The 13,405-nt window shown below is 38.4% G+C and overlaps 1 long non-coding RNA gene across 4 annotated transcripts in view; it reads right to left on the bottom strand.

Moving 5' to 3' along the window:
- The window catches only part of LOC118006461, a 341,382-nt gene extending 334,271 nt beyond the window's left edge, over window positions 1-7,111 (bottom strand). For 2 of the 4 annotated variants that reach the window (XR_004678085.1, XR_004678088.1), the window contains exon 1: window positions 6,866-7,111. This is a non-coding gene — a long non-coding RNA (uncharacterized LOC118006461). The remainder of the gene's footprint in view (window positions 1-6,865) is intronic. The other 2 variants (XR_004678087.1, XR_004678086.1) reach the window with 1 other exon arrangement.
- Between the last annotated feature and the right edge of the window lie 6,294 nt (window positions 7,112-13,405).

The following is a 13,405-nucleotide window of genomic DNA, read 5'->3' as shown; positions in this document are numbered from 1 at the left end:
TGGCTGGCCAATTCTGAAATAGCCACTACACCCTGTTGACTAAATTATCTTCAGGAAAATTCTTAGAAGAGGAATAACTGCTAGTAATCTATCATTTCAGTTATGACTTCCTAAAAACAGGCTTATCCTAGGAACCATGTACCTCCTGTAAACAGAGCTTCCCCAGGGAAACATCATTCACACACTGGCTCATTTCAACAAGAAGCAGTAAAGCCTTGAAGCATTTTCACAAACATACATACATAAGAATAGCCTTCCTGCATAATTAGCTTAAAAATGCCTAGTTCTTATTTTTAAAGTTTTCTGGGAATGTAACAAAGTTAAATTTAGGAAAAGGGTCCAAGACTGTGAGGCTCCTTTAGTCATTCCCAATCAGATTCACATCACTTGAGAAGGCTGGATAAAGGAAGATTTTATCACCTAAATGTAATTAAAAATCTCAAGCTGACTTCCACAACCAGCATTTCAAAAAAAGTATTACAGTGCACCAGAAGGTATTTATTTTGGTTCTGAAGAGTTCTGAAGCCAAGCAGGAAATATGTTTCAGGTTTGGTAAAAAAAAAAAAAAAAAAAAAAAACCTGAATGGTCTCCTCTGGGAGCTAAGCTATAAGAGCTTCTTAAAACCAGGAGATGCCCAAAAAGTTGTCAAATCACTGAGTAATGTGTTAAATGACAATTAAAACAAAACAAATTAAAACAAAAAAACACTACTACTTACAGAGTATGATTTGTTTGGAAGTGTTTCTACTTTGTGTGTTTTCTCCAGTTTCTAAGTGTAAAAAGATAAACAAATTCAAAGTACATTTAAGAATGCTCTGAGGTTATTTTATTACCAACGATAATTGGACTCAATGCACTAGAATAAGACAGCACAACTCATGCAGTTACAAATTTACCACTAAATAAGGCTGGACCAATATAATAAAGTCCTAAAACTGAAGAAGTCAATGAATAATTTTATATGCCAAGTTTGTAAAAAAGCAAAAAGCCATCTCTAATATAGAAAACATTCATAAGTGGTATTACATACAATGGAAAAAGTCAAAAGTATAGAATTTTCATTATCTGTTTTTAAAGTACTCATGCTCTTCTAAAGTTTTTCATGACTAAACATCTAAAAATAAAATATCTGTAATATATCCTAAACAAACCATACTTTGGTAATTAATATTGAAAGCATAAATTCCCATTATGATTAAAACTTAACTTTTTAAACATTGAAACCACACTTACAAACAAGTAGGGAAAATCATGCTGAGCTCAAAATACTAGGTTTCTATGCAAGACAAATCACCTTTCTTATCTGAACCACTCAGATCAAAATGTCAAAACAATTAAATTACAATTTTGTCTGATATCAATATACTATGCAACAGTACAAAACAGACAAGCCTGCTTTCAAGCATACCGTTTGCTTTTAAATGGCAAACAAATTGAGCAATGAATCAAATTTTGCCAAAGAACACATGAGACAATATGCCAGATCACAGAGGTCAAGGAATTCATCAAGACTCACTTTCTATGTAACTGTATGTTTTTGGCTCGGGGAAAAATTATCTATTCCTTCATACAAATACAAAAATAGACAAACACAAGGACAGATATTTAACTGCCTATACACCAAATATGACTATAAATCACATATTTTAAAAAATCACATTGATTTTATAGCTATATATGACTGCTCATATTTATGTGTATACATATCTGTATACGTTATGTATGTGTAAGGAAAAAGGAGAGCTTAAATTTTTATCTTAACAAACCTCGTTCTTCCATGTTGCTATCTTATCTATTTCTTTGAATATACCATGTAAAAAAATTATATAATCATATTTTTGAGCGGTAAGAAGCACTAAAATGATCCTGAGCTACCTCCTCATTTTTCAGTTAAAAAAAAAGGAAGGTGAAGGAAGACACAGGCACAAAAACTATCTGGGAACAGAATTGGGACTAGAACTCTGGGCCCCTAACTTCTAATTTTCTGCACCAAGCAATCATGTCATTTACTAAAGGTATGAACTCCTAAAAACTGATATTGTCAGAAGAAACAATAATAGGCTCCTAAAATACATTACATTTACTTAATTTTTAAACTAAAGTGTTCTTTCAAAAATAAGGCCTCACGAGAAAATGATGACATACTAGAATTTTCTATGCAGGTATATTTAGGATTTCATACCTCTTCAACTGTAATACACATTCAGGATTAGTCAGAATCTTACAGGCTTTACACATATAATCACAACACAGGACTTTACTGCAAAGCATTGATTTATGAATTTTCATACTCTCATTGGCTAAAATTATTTTCATATATATTTTTCCTATGTATCTAAAAAGAATGTAGCATTATAGTTACAGATATGGATGCTGTAACCTGACTGCCTGGTCCACTACTTACTACTATATAACCATGGGCAAGTTACTTACCCATTTGTGGCTTAGTTTCATTTTTGAAATATTAAGACCTACCTGATGGGGTTTTGGTGAAAATTAAATGTGCTAGAACATACAAACCAAAACAACAGTGCTAGCTTTTAGCAAATGCTCAGAAAATATTAGCTATGATTGCTAATTTTTGGTACACTAATGATTAACACATTGCAGCTAAAGGAATGTCAGAGATCACAGAGAATAGGGTTTGGCAAACATTTTGTAAAAAATCAGAGAGTAAATATTTGAGCCTTCTCCAGCCACAGCATCTCTGTCTCAACTACTCAATGCTATAGTCTATGACAAATGAAGACACAGATAATAAACTGATAGATGTAGTTCTGCTCCAAAAAACCTTACTTAGAAAAACAGGTGGAAGTCTGGATTTGGCCTGAGGGCTATAGTTTGCAGTCCCCGGATATAGAATAACACCACACTCTACCAAAAAAATGAAGAATAGAGAGATCAAACGAGTAACAGAAATTTGCCCAGCAAGCAGTTGGCAGGTACAGAACTAGAACCAACTACAATACAGTTCAGTTGTCCCTTTACCTATCCATATAAGAGAGCCTCGATGAAGTCTTCATATTCTGATCTACAAACTGAAACAATCTGCATTTTCTACTCTCCCACAACATACAAGATCAGCAGAAAAAGGAGAGATTTTACAGGGTGATGAATACATTGGGATTCATTATACTATTCTACTGTTGAGTGTCTGATAATTTCCATAAATTTTTTTTAAAACCTCTCAAGGTACTTATCAATTTTCTCAGGATATTTGTGTATTCTTTTGGTTTTGTTTTTTTTTCTACTAGATATGGTAATTTGAAGGCAGGGATTATGTCATTTGCATCTTGGTATCACCATCTCTTGCCAAGACCTCAGACAGAACCTTGTTTTATAATTAGAATTAAATAAACAAATGGTCCCTAAGTAAGTGATGGAAAGTCATCTCAAACAAGTCCTATTTCCAACTCCAACAATTCTCTACATCTTGTCAAACTCCTCAATATCCATCAGCAATGTTGTCAAAATGCTATCTTTCCCCATACCCAATTTGTTGCCAATCCAGTCTCATTATATAATTTTCAAAATCCAACCTGAAATCTGTTTCTAGCTAAGATCTCCTTCCAGGTCTAATACCACCTATCCATAAGTAGATTCACCACCAGCAACACTGCTCTCCATTAGATCAAACTTGGTACTTAAAAATTAAAGCATCTATTTGATATGATGATAATACCCTTAGAACTTTACTGTAGTTATCTAACAGCACTAGAGGTAAAATTCAATGTTTTTATCTTCCTCATTATAGCCTTTCCCAGATTTCATGGTATGATCTTGCTTACCTTATTTCTTCCTTCACCCGTAGCTCACTTTTATTCTATAATTTCAACTTTCTGAATCTTCTCCCGAGCAGAACCCAAGGCTGAAATTCACCTTCTTCTTTCCTCAACAAACACATATTTCTTTGCTTCAAGAAATTTTTGAAATCTCACAGTATATACTCACCAAATATACCACTAACCAAATGGGAAGAAAAGATATTTCTCACAAATTTCTAATGTACCACAACTGTCTGCCACTCATCACAATGAGAAAAGAGAAGTGATTCAAAGAGAACATCCACACACATCCCCACCTGCATCTGTGTCCACAGTTTTCCTTCTCTCTTATTACTACCAATTAATAGCCCATCCTAGTGATAGATAACCTCTCCTGTTGCATCCTCTTTAACATGAGAACAATTCCTCTTTCTCCTGCATCATCAATTTCCCAGGTCTATGGGCCCTTTATCATTAGCAAAACAGCCTACCATTGTTTCACACATCTTTAAAACTCTATCATACAGCCCTCCAACAAATCCTCCATTTCTCTCCCTATCTTTCCAATAAAAATCTTCAAAGGATGTATACCATCACCCCCTTCAATTTTCTCTCCCACTTTTCAAACATTCCAAACAAGCTTTCACCACCCACCACTCCATGGAAACTGCTATCATCAAGGTCATCAATGATTTCCTTTGCTAAGTCAATTCTCAATCTTCATCTTTAGAACAGTTGGCAGGTCCCCTATTTCTTCAAACACTTCCTTCATTTGACTTCCAAGATCCTACACTCTCCAACTCTTCCTATCACCAAGCATGCAGCTCATTTTTAGAATCTTTTGATGGTTCTTTCTCATCTCATAATGTGGGAGTGTCCCAAGGATCAATCTTTGGTCCTCTTCAGTTTTTCTAACCCCACACATTTTTTTTTTAAGAATTTGTCCAATCTCTTCACTTTTAAAATACATTATCTGCTGAAGAATCCCAAATGTATATCATTAGCCTGGCTTTCAGACTGCCTGTTTGACATCCCCACTTGGATACTTAAAATGCATCTAACCCTTAATGCGTTCAAATACAAATTCTTAATTCTCACCATATCTTTCCCCTTAATGCGTTCAAATACAAATTCTTAATTCTCACCATATCTTTCTCCTGCTATCTTCCCATCTCAGCAAATGGAAATCTGTATTTTCCATTGCTTAGGTAATAAAGCTTTCCTAAGTTTCTTTTGCTTTCATACTCCATACACAACCTGTCAGCAAATCTTGTAGATTATACCATCAAAATACATCCAGAATCTTAACTTTTCACCATCTCCACTGTTACCATCCTGATCTAACCTAACATCATCTGTCACATGGATTATTATAAAAGCCTATCTGGCACCCCCGCTTCTACCCTTGCCTTCTTCCTTCAATCTGTTCTCAACATAGCAGCCAGAGTAATGGTGTCAAATAGTTGCCAGTTCTGATGAAAACACTCCAAAGGCTTCCCATATCACTTTGAGTAAAATCTAGAGTCATTACAATAGCTTACTAAACCATTAGTACAATCTAGCCTCTATTCCATTTAAGACCACATCCTAGGTCCCTCCTTCCTCCACTCCACTCCACCCACACTGGCTTCTTTGCTGATATTTGAACACACCGGTATGTAGGGCCTCTGCATTTTCTGTTCTGTGCACCTAGAAAGCTCTTGCCCCAAATATCACATGGCTAACTCCTTCACTTGCTCTAAGTCTACTGAGAGGTCACCTTCTCTGGAGGCCTTCCCTTACAATCCTATTTTAAACCACTAAACACACACCACACATACACACCCTTTCTCCACAGCGCTTATTATAGTACCACCACATATTTTTCTATTTATTATATATACTGTCTCCCTCCACTAACATGTATATTCCAAGAAGGCAGTGCTTTATTCCAGTGCCAAAAACAATGCTTGGCACACATCAAGCATTTGATACATTTGGTAACTAAATGAATAAATATTGAGGTCTCTGCGAATCTGTTAATGCTTTTGTAAGTAATTAATAAACTGATCATTTCATCCTTGTTGGTCCTATAATAAAAGTCTGTAATACTCTTTGTATGATACCAGGAATACATTAGATCACTCTTGGGAAGGAGTTACTTTCATATTTCCCAGAAGTCCTGAAATCAGCAATTACTGACAATTATAGGGGAGAAAAAGCTCTGAGTAGTTTCAGGTGAAAGTACTGTTGAATGATACCCTCTTCCTATTAAGAGTTCTTAGGAGGGTTTAAAGAAATGGGGAAAATCCTACTCAAACATCAAAGCCCAGTTTAAAACCCAACCCTTTCCTTAATCTTCTTCCCCCCATTCACCCAGAGCTTTCTGCCACTACTGCAGTACTAATTATGGGCCCTTCTCCTGGACTGAGTCTCCGTAGGACAAGAACGGATTCTTGTTTCTCCTCACCTGTCACCCACTACCCATGACTGGCATTCAAACAACTGTTACTGGGTTGAACTAAATGGAGTGAATGCCACTGGAACCTGTGACATAACTGCTTATGTTTGTCAAGATGTAGTCCATCAACAAGCAGCACCATTATCTACGTTTCTAAGAAACCCAAGTCTTCTGTTCTGCATAGCTAAATGAGATAGTAGGACATACACGAACAGGTCCAGGATCTACTGCTCTGCTCTTGGATACACAGGCAACAGGAAGCACAGGGACGATAGAAAAGTAAATGATGCTGCATGTGAACTTGATAGAATATTCTAACAGTGAGGAACAAAAGAACACAGACACCAAAAGACATCCTACCCAATAAAGGAGGGAAAATGGCGGGGGGGGGGGGCTTAAAGAATGTGGAAAACGAAAGGGTCAGGGGGCTAGAGGTTGGCGCTACATTAGAATGAGACCGCAGGGCAGATGTGTACTAAGGCCGACACTAAGGTAGAAGCCAGCGCAGGCGCTCATCACAGGCTGCTCTTCCAGCACTTTCTCACAAACTTCCTTGAGAAAGCCATCCTGCGCGTCCTCTGTCGCGGCATTCCACACGCGGGGCGTCACTCTGGGCGAGCCATCCCCAAAACGCCGGTCCGCGGTGCCGGTTGTGTTTACCTGCGTCCCGCTAGGGTGCCGCGTCCGGCAGCCCAGCTGGCTTGCGTGCATGTGTGAACGTGTCAGAGAAGGGCGCTCGGGAGCTCCTGGGCTCCTCTCTCAGGACAGTCGGCTTCGGGAGGGGGGCGGGGGCCTCGAGGAGAAGATGCGGACTCCGTCGGCCTGCGAGTGCCGGGGCTGAGGAGGGGCGGCCAGAGCCAGGTGCCCCGTGCACCGCCCCTCGAAGTTGCCCCCGCCCCGCCGCCGCCGCCGCCGCCGCCCGAGCGCCCCTCCGCCCCGCTCCCGACGCCGGGTTGGCGTCCCGGGACCCACGCAGGGGTGCGGCCCGCGCCACAGCAGCGCCAGTCTGGGCCGGAGGGAGGGCTGGACGGCTCGGCCGAGACCGCGCCGCCTCAGAGCGCCGAGCTGGTTTGGGCAAAACTTTGAAAACAGAAGGACTCCGATTACCTGAGCGGCGCGGGCGCGGGCTCGTCTGCGGTACGGCTGCCGGGCGCGGGCCGGGTTTTCAGCAGCCGTAAAGCGGGAGGAGAGCGCGCGAGCCGCGGCGCGAGCCCTCGCCCCCGAGCGGCGGCCCCGGCGCCTCCGCCGCGAGCGTCAGCCGCTTGGCAAGGAGCGGGCTGGGCTGAGTCATAATAAAAGACACGTTTGCCGAGCGAAGTGGGAAGAGGGGCCTCGAGGCACCGTGTTAAATGGCAAGAGGCTCAAAAAGAGGAAAGGGGTTGTTTTTTTAAGTGGCGGAAACTGAAAAACTTGTCTCATGGTGGGACAGATACGAACTTTTTTTTGTAATTTGCACATAGTTTACAGGTATTCTTTGTGTCTAATAAAACTTCTTAAAGATCTTTTTTTCTGTAAGTGCGTTACCTCTGGAGCCAATAGCTGGGTATAACGCTTCGCTTTCACCTACGGACCTTATGCAAGTTACTTGAATTCGTGCCTTTGTTTCTCATCTGTCGAACAGGATAAGAAAGGTGCCTCCCTCCGGAGAAAATGCTGGGAGGGGACTTGGCATAATGCCTGCACTAAACGTTAATAATTATGACTTTAAAATAAAGTGGGGAAAAGTGAAGAGGAGCTTAGATGAACAGCTTTACAAGGAAGAAGATAAAAATAAAGCAAGGACTTTTGCAAGGGGGGTAAATTAGACAAATGTTTCAGTGGAAGAAAATAAATTAGAGCCTCCAAAAAATAAACGAAGCCAAGAGATGTAGCTGAGGTAGAAAAAAGGAAAAAAAAAAAAAAAAGAGGAAAAACTAGGCACACTGACCAAAAATCTGAAGCTTCATGGGGGAAGGAAGGAGTATGTTTACTTGCTGCTTAGAAAATCATGACAAACTCCCTCTGCTGAGAGAGATTTAAAAAAAAAAAAATTTAAACAGATAAACAACTGTCTAAAACTGAGCCCCAAATGAGGAGCCTTTGCTCCAATGAATGAGATTTGGCAGTTCTGCAAAATGAGGAAATTCTTCCTTGTGCTGCATCTTAGGGGGTTGAGTCATCAAACCCATAGCAAAACTTAGTGGGCTGGATTCCTGAAAGGCATTCCAGATGGATGTATTCTGCTTAGTTTTAATAACTGTATGATGTTCCCTCTGTATTGTCAATTTTGGAAGAAAGGAATCTGAATAAAGATTTAAGAAGTAAACTTGAAAATAAAAGCCAAACTAGTTACCTAATATGAGTACCCACCCACAATGAGCATACAGTTAAAGATTACGAAGCAAGTAACCATTTCTCCCACTTTCATTCTCCCTCCCCTTTGTTTCTGTTTTCACTGTATTTCTTTTTATCTACTTTTATTATATCATTTTTATACAATGGAACTGCCTGGAGGAAAGGTGGTTTTAATTAATACCAAGGCATGGAAAGAATTTTTGCTAGGCCTTTCTAAGTAGGGTCAAACTTATTGAAAGAAAGGTTTTTCAGCTGAAGTTTTAATGAGAACAAGGGTAAATTGGCAGATGTGAAATCAGAAGTTGTTCTAGACGAACAAGAAAATAGACTAAAGAAAGAGAATGAAATAGAAATCAGAAACAGTTCTATTCCCTAATTACTGTAAGCACCAAAGACTAGAGGAAGCTTTTCTCCGACAGATAAAGAAAAATGGGTGCCCTGCTTTACCGCCCAGCCTTTCAAATAGAAACAAAAGAAAGAAAAGAGAGAGAAGTAAAAAAAAAAACACAAAAAACAAAAACCCTCTATCAGATTTTTGAAATGATTTTGTAGGGGGTCTCCTACAGGGTAAAAGATTTGGAGGTTCCTCTTTCAGGGAGAAACACCAGCAAAATATTTGAGGGGATTAATTTTTGCTGAATTGGGGAAAACCCTAAGTAAGGTAAGAATCCCACTCTTTGATTCAGTTTTGCTCAGCCTAAAGGCTGAGGCAAACATATTATCATTAAGCCTTTATTAATGTAAAATAAAGAGATAAAATCTTAAGTGGTGTGAAGCCCATAAACAAAAAGAAACAACAAAAAAAAAAAAACAAGACCAAGGCCCAGAAAATAGAGAAAGAGATTAGGAAGCTTTTCTAAGGGGAACCTTTGAACTTTTGGCTGAAATATGAATGCTTGTGACTTGCTTTAGACAAATAGGAGATACAAACTAAAGCTGGGAACCAAAAAGTTCTGGTCAGTTCAGATATTAAAAAAAAGCTTACCTTGCCTGAAATGTTTTGGTCTAAGAAAATAATTACATTCGTTTTAGGTAGAGACAAAAACTCACCACCTGATTTTGTATGCCCATTAATACCTCAATCACCAGAATCTACTTGAATGCACTTTTTAGTAGGACTCTCGGCACTTTGTGAACTAAACCTTGGGCTCGTGAGCTTTTGAGCATTTTCTGGATTTATCCAAAGGTGGATTTTGACTAAATAAGTGTTTGCTTTTAAAACTCTTAAAACCACCATTAATTAATGACAATAATGTAAAGCACAGAGAGACCTGCTTTTTAAGGTGTTTTATAGATAGACTGTAACAGGTTATAATCATGTCAATCGATGACATTACAAGTTCATTTACACAGTTAATTTAACCGTACTGTGCTAATATGATTTTTATTTAAGATTTCATATAAGATTATATTGGAAAGGATTGTTTGGATTGCAAAAGACAATATTGTTCTTTCTAACTTAAAACTTCAATGTAGTAAAGATTTCATGCCACATTCTAAACACTGTTACGACATTACCTGCTGCTAAATCACTGCATAACAGAAGCAATAGTTAAATAGCCTCAACAAATTTAGTTTTGAAAACTAATTTCAGGAATGCCACTAAAGACTGTATCAAAGCTGAAGTGAGATTCTCAAGCCAAAATCAAGCTTTAGCAAGAACATTGTGTTACAAGATTGCTAGCTAATCCAGCTCAGTAAGAGAGGACAATCTTAAAGATACAGATCCTTGTCCTCCTCCAACAACAACAACATGTAGGTACTTAAGAAATCTATTATACATATTTTAGAAGAGGTCTACTTGAAGTTATTCAAATCTAGAGCACTCTGATCTTTTTTAGACATTTGAGGTGGGTTGAAGAATGATTACTTATGGTTTTGGTTTTGGAAAATGTCACAACTACAGATTCTCAGGTAAGTAAAATTTTCATTGGAAAAATAACCAACTGTAGGAAATAAGCATTCTTTTTTTTAAAAAAAAGATTTTATTTATTTATTTATTTGAGAGAGAGACTGAGAGAGAGCATGAGAGGGGGGAGGATCGGGAGGGTCAGAGGGAGAAGCAGACTCCCTGCCGAGCAGGGAGCCCGATGCAGGACTCGATCCAGAGACTCGATCCAGAGACTCGATCCAGGGACTCAATCCAGGGACTCCAGGATCATGACCTGAGCCGAAGGCAGTTGCTTAACCAACTGAGCTACCCAGGCGCCTGGTAGGAAATAAGCATTCTCATACATTTCTTATTGGAGTGTAAATTATTTCAACCCCCTACAGAGAACAATTTTTTCCGTACATTTCTCTCAAAATTAAAACAAATTATATTCTCCTGGAACCAGCAAATTACTTTTGAGAATTGATTCTATAGAAATAACACATGTACAACATTATTCCTTATAACAGTAAAAGTTTGGAAATAGAAGTCCATCTATGGGAGACCAGTTAAATTAATTATAGTACATTCACCCAATAGAATGTACTACATGCAACTGTAGTTGTCAGGGAACAAAAATAGAATGAACGTTTCTGTGAACAGTTTTGGGAAATACAAGATACACAAAGTGGAAAAAAAAGTACAAAACAATGTGTAAAATAACCTTTGTCTATACAAAGAGGAGATATGTTTATATTTATTTGTACATGCATGAATTCTTGAGGGGAATATAAGAAACTAACAGCAATAGTTACTCATGTCAAGAGGTGGTCAAATGTATTGATTGGACTGAGGAACAGGTGCAAAGAAGACTTCATGACATATATTTTTTGTTTTGTTTTCCCTGGGAGGGCCATATGAATATATTACCTGTTGGAAAATTAATTTTTTTTTTAGTTTTTTAAAGTAATCTCTGCACACAACATGGGACTCAAAATCATGACCCCAAGATCTAAAGAGTCGCATGCTCTTCTGACTGAGCCAGCCAAGCACCACTGAAAATTAATTTTTACAAAAGAAAACAAATGCCAAATAGTATCCATTAGGCATAAAAAGTTAAAGTTGGAAAACTTATTCTGAAGTTGAATAAGCTCCCTGTGATAACTCCAAAAGTACTGAAGTTTACTCTTAAGAATTCCTGCTAACCAGACTATGATCTGTCTATATCTGTTTTGACTATAAAGACCCATAGTATTTGAAAATAGCAGATAAACTTCCACACAGAGAGATGAAATTCATTTTCATTTCTCTCTAATGACTATAATGTCCCCAATAGTAGAGAAATTGATACATAACAGTGTATTTTACGCTAATAAATTGTCCAGAGTTTCTATAATTCCCTATTCTTTTGTTGAAAATACTGTATAGTGGGAAGAACTAATATTTTAATTCTATAATGACTTAAAGAAAATCATTCTTACATAAATACCTTTGAATCACAGATTTTCTTTAACTCTTACCTATATAAAGTTCCTGCTATTTCCAATGCCTCTAGGGAAATTAATGGCCTCAATGTGAGAGGCCAATGAAAATAAAGAAAAAAAAATTGAATCATTCGGCTTACAGAGCGTTTTGATTTTTTTCAGAAATTTATTTGTGTAGAAAAAGTTACTTAGCTGAGAAAGTGGTATCCAGGAGGTGTTGACAATGTGTGTATGACTTCTTGAAAATTAAGGAGTGTGACAGAAACTGCTAATCTCACTAATATCTGTGCATTCCGTACATTTCTCAGCCTCCTTCACAGCTGTATTTGTCATATAACTGGGTTCTGACCAATGGAATGTGGACAGAAGTATGACATGCTATATTCAGTTGTTGAACTGGGTGGTTGGAGAAACTCTGGCAGAGGACTAAGTACTGTATCCCTCAGTATCAAGTCAGGAAAAATAAACCACATTATTCAAAGACAGGAGATTTAATATTAGGGCAATGATTGTACAGTGTGTAACCTGTGAAACCAAAGAAGCAGAAAGGGAACATGCAGGTAACTCAGAAATAATTGCAGGCAGCTCCTACCATCTCTAGAGCTGGATGTTATAGAGAGTTTATAAAATGGCCTCCATAACCTCCACCTCCTGGTATTCAGGGTTTGTACAATAACTTCCCTTTGAAAATGGGCTAGACTTACTGATATTTACAATGAACAAAATGAAGCAGAAATAATGAAATGTCACTTCCAAGTTTAGGATATAAAAGTACTGTGGCTTCTCTCTTGGCATGCTTTCATTCATTCTCTCTTGGATTACTCATCTGGGGAATACCAGCTGCCAAGTCACAAGGCGGTCCTTTGGAGAGAAAGGTTTATGTGGCAAGGATGTGAAACCTGCGAAACCATATAGGAGAACTTGGAAACTGATTTCTCCTTCTCCCAGTCAAGCCTTCAGATGAGACCACAGTGCCTGCCAACAGTCTGAATGCAGCCTCATGAGAGACTTTGATCCAGAGGCATCCAACTATTTGTGTCCACATTGCTAATCCTCAGAAACTGTGAAATAATATGTGTTTGCTGTAAGGCACTAGTTTTGGGTAATTTGTAATGCAGTAATAATGACAAATACAGTAGTAGGGAAAAGATGAGTTACCAAAACCTAGGAACTCAGAGTGACTGTATGTAATTTGGTTCTTAGCCCTCTGAGGAGGGACTATATTTATAGTCACCTCTTAAAGGTGGAATGGACTCCCTCCCAATTATAGGTAAGATAAAGAGGCTGGTGACACTCCACACAACAAAAGAATTTGAGAAAAAGTTTATTACCAACACAAGGACTGCTGGGGAAAGAACAGCATGCACAAGTAGGTCCATTCTGACTTGAGTGAGGCAGACAGAGTGGGTTGGGCCTTTACAGTGAGTCCTATATTGGGACTGGGAAAAAGTTCCTGTGCCTGGGATGGAGATTTGCAAGGTTTAAATTGCTTACCGGTGCCAAAGGAGAAGG

This window comes from Mirounga leonina, unplaced genomic scaffold (genome assembly GCF_011800145.1).
Source record: "Mirounga leonina isolate KUSES-001 unplaced genomic scaffold, KU_Mleo_1.0 Mir_115, whole genome shotgun sequence".
In the NCBI taxonomy this organism is placed as follows: Eukaryota; Metazoa; Chordata; class Mammalia; order Carnivora; family Phocidae; genus Mirounga; species Mirounga leonina.
Note: the sequence above shows the minus strand (reverse complement) of the source record. Positions and strands in the feature narration are given on the sequence as shown.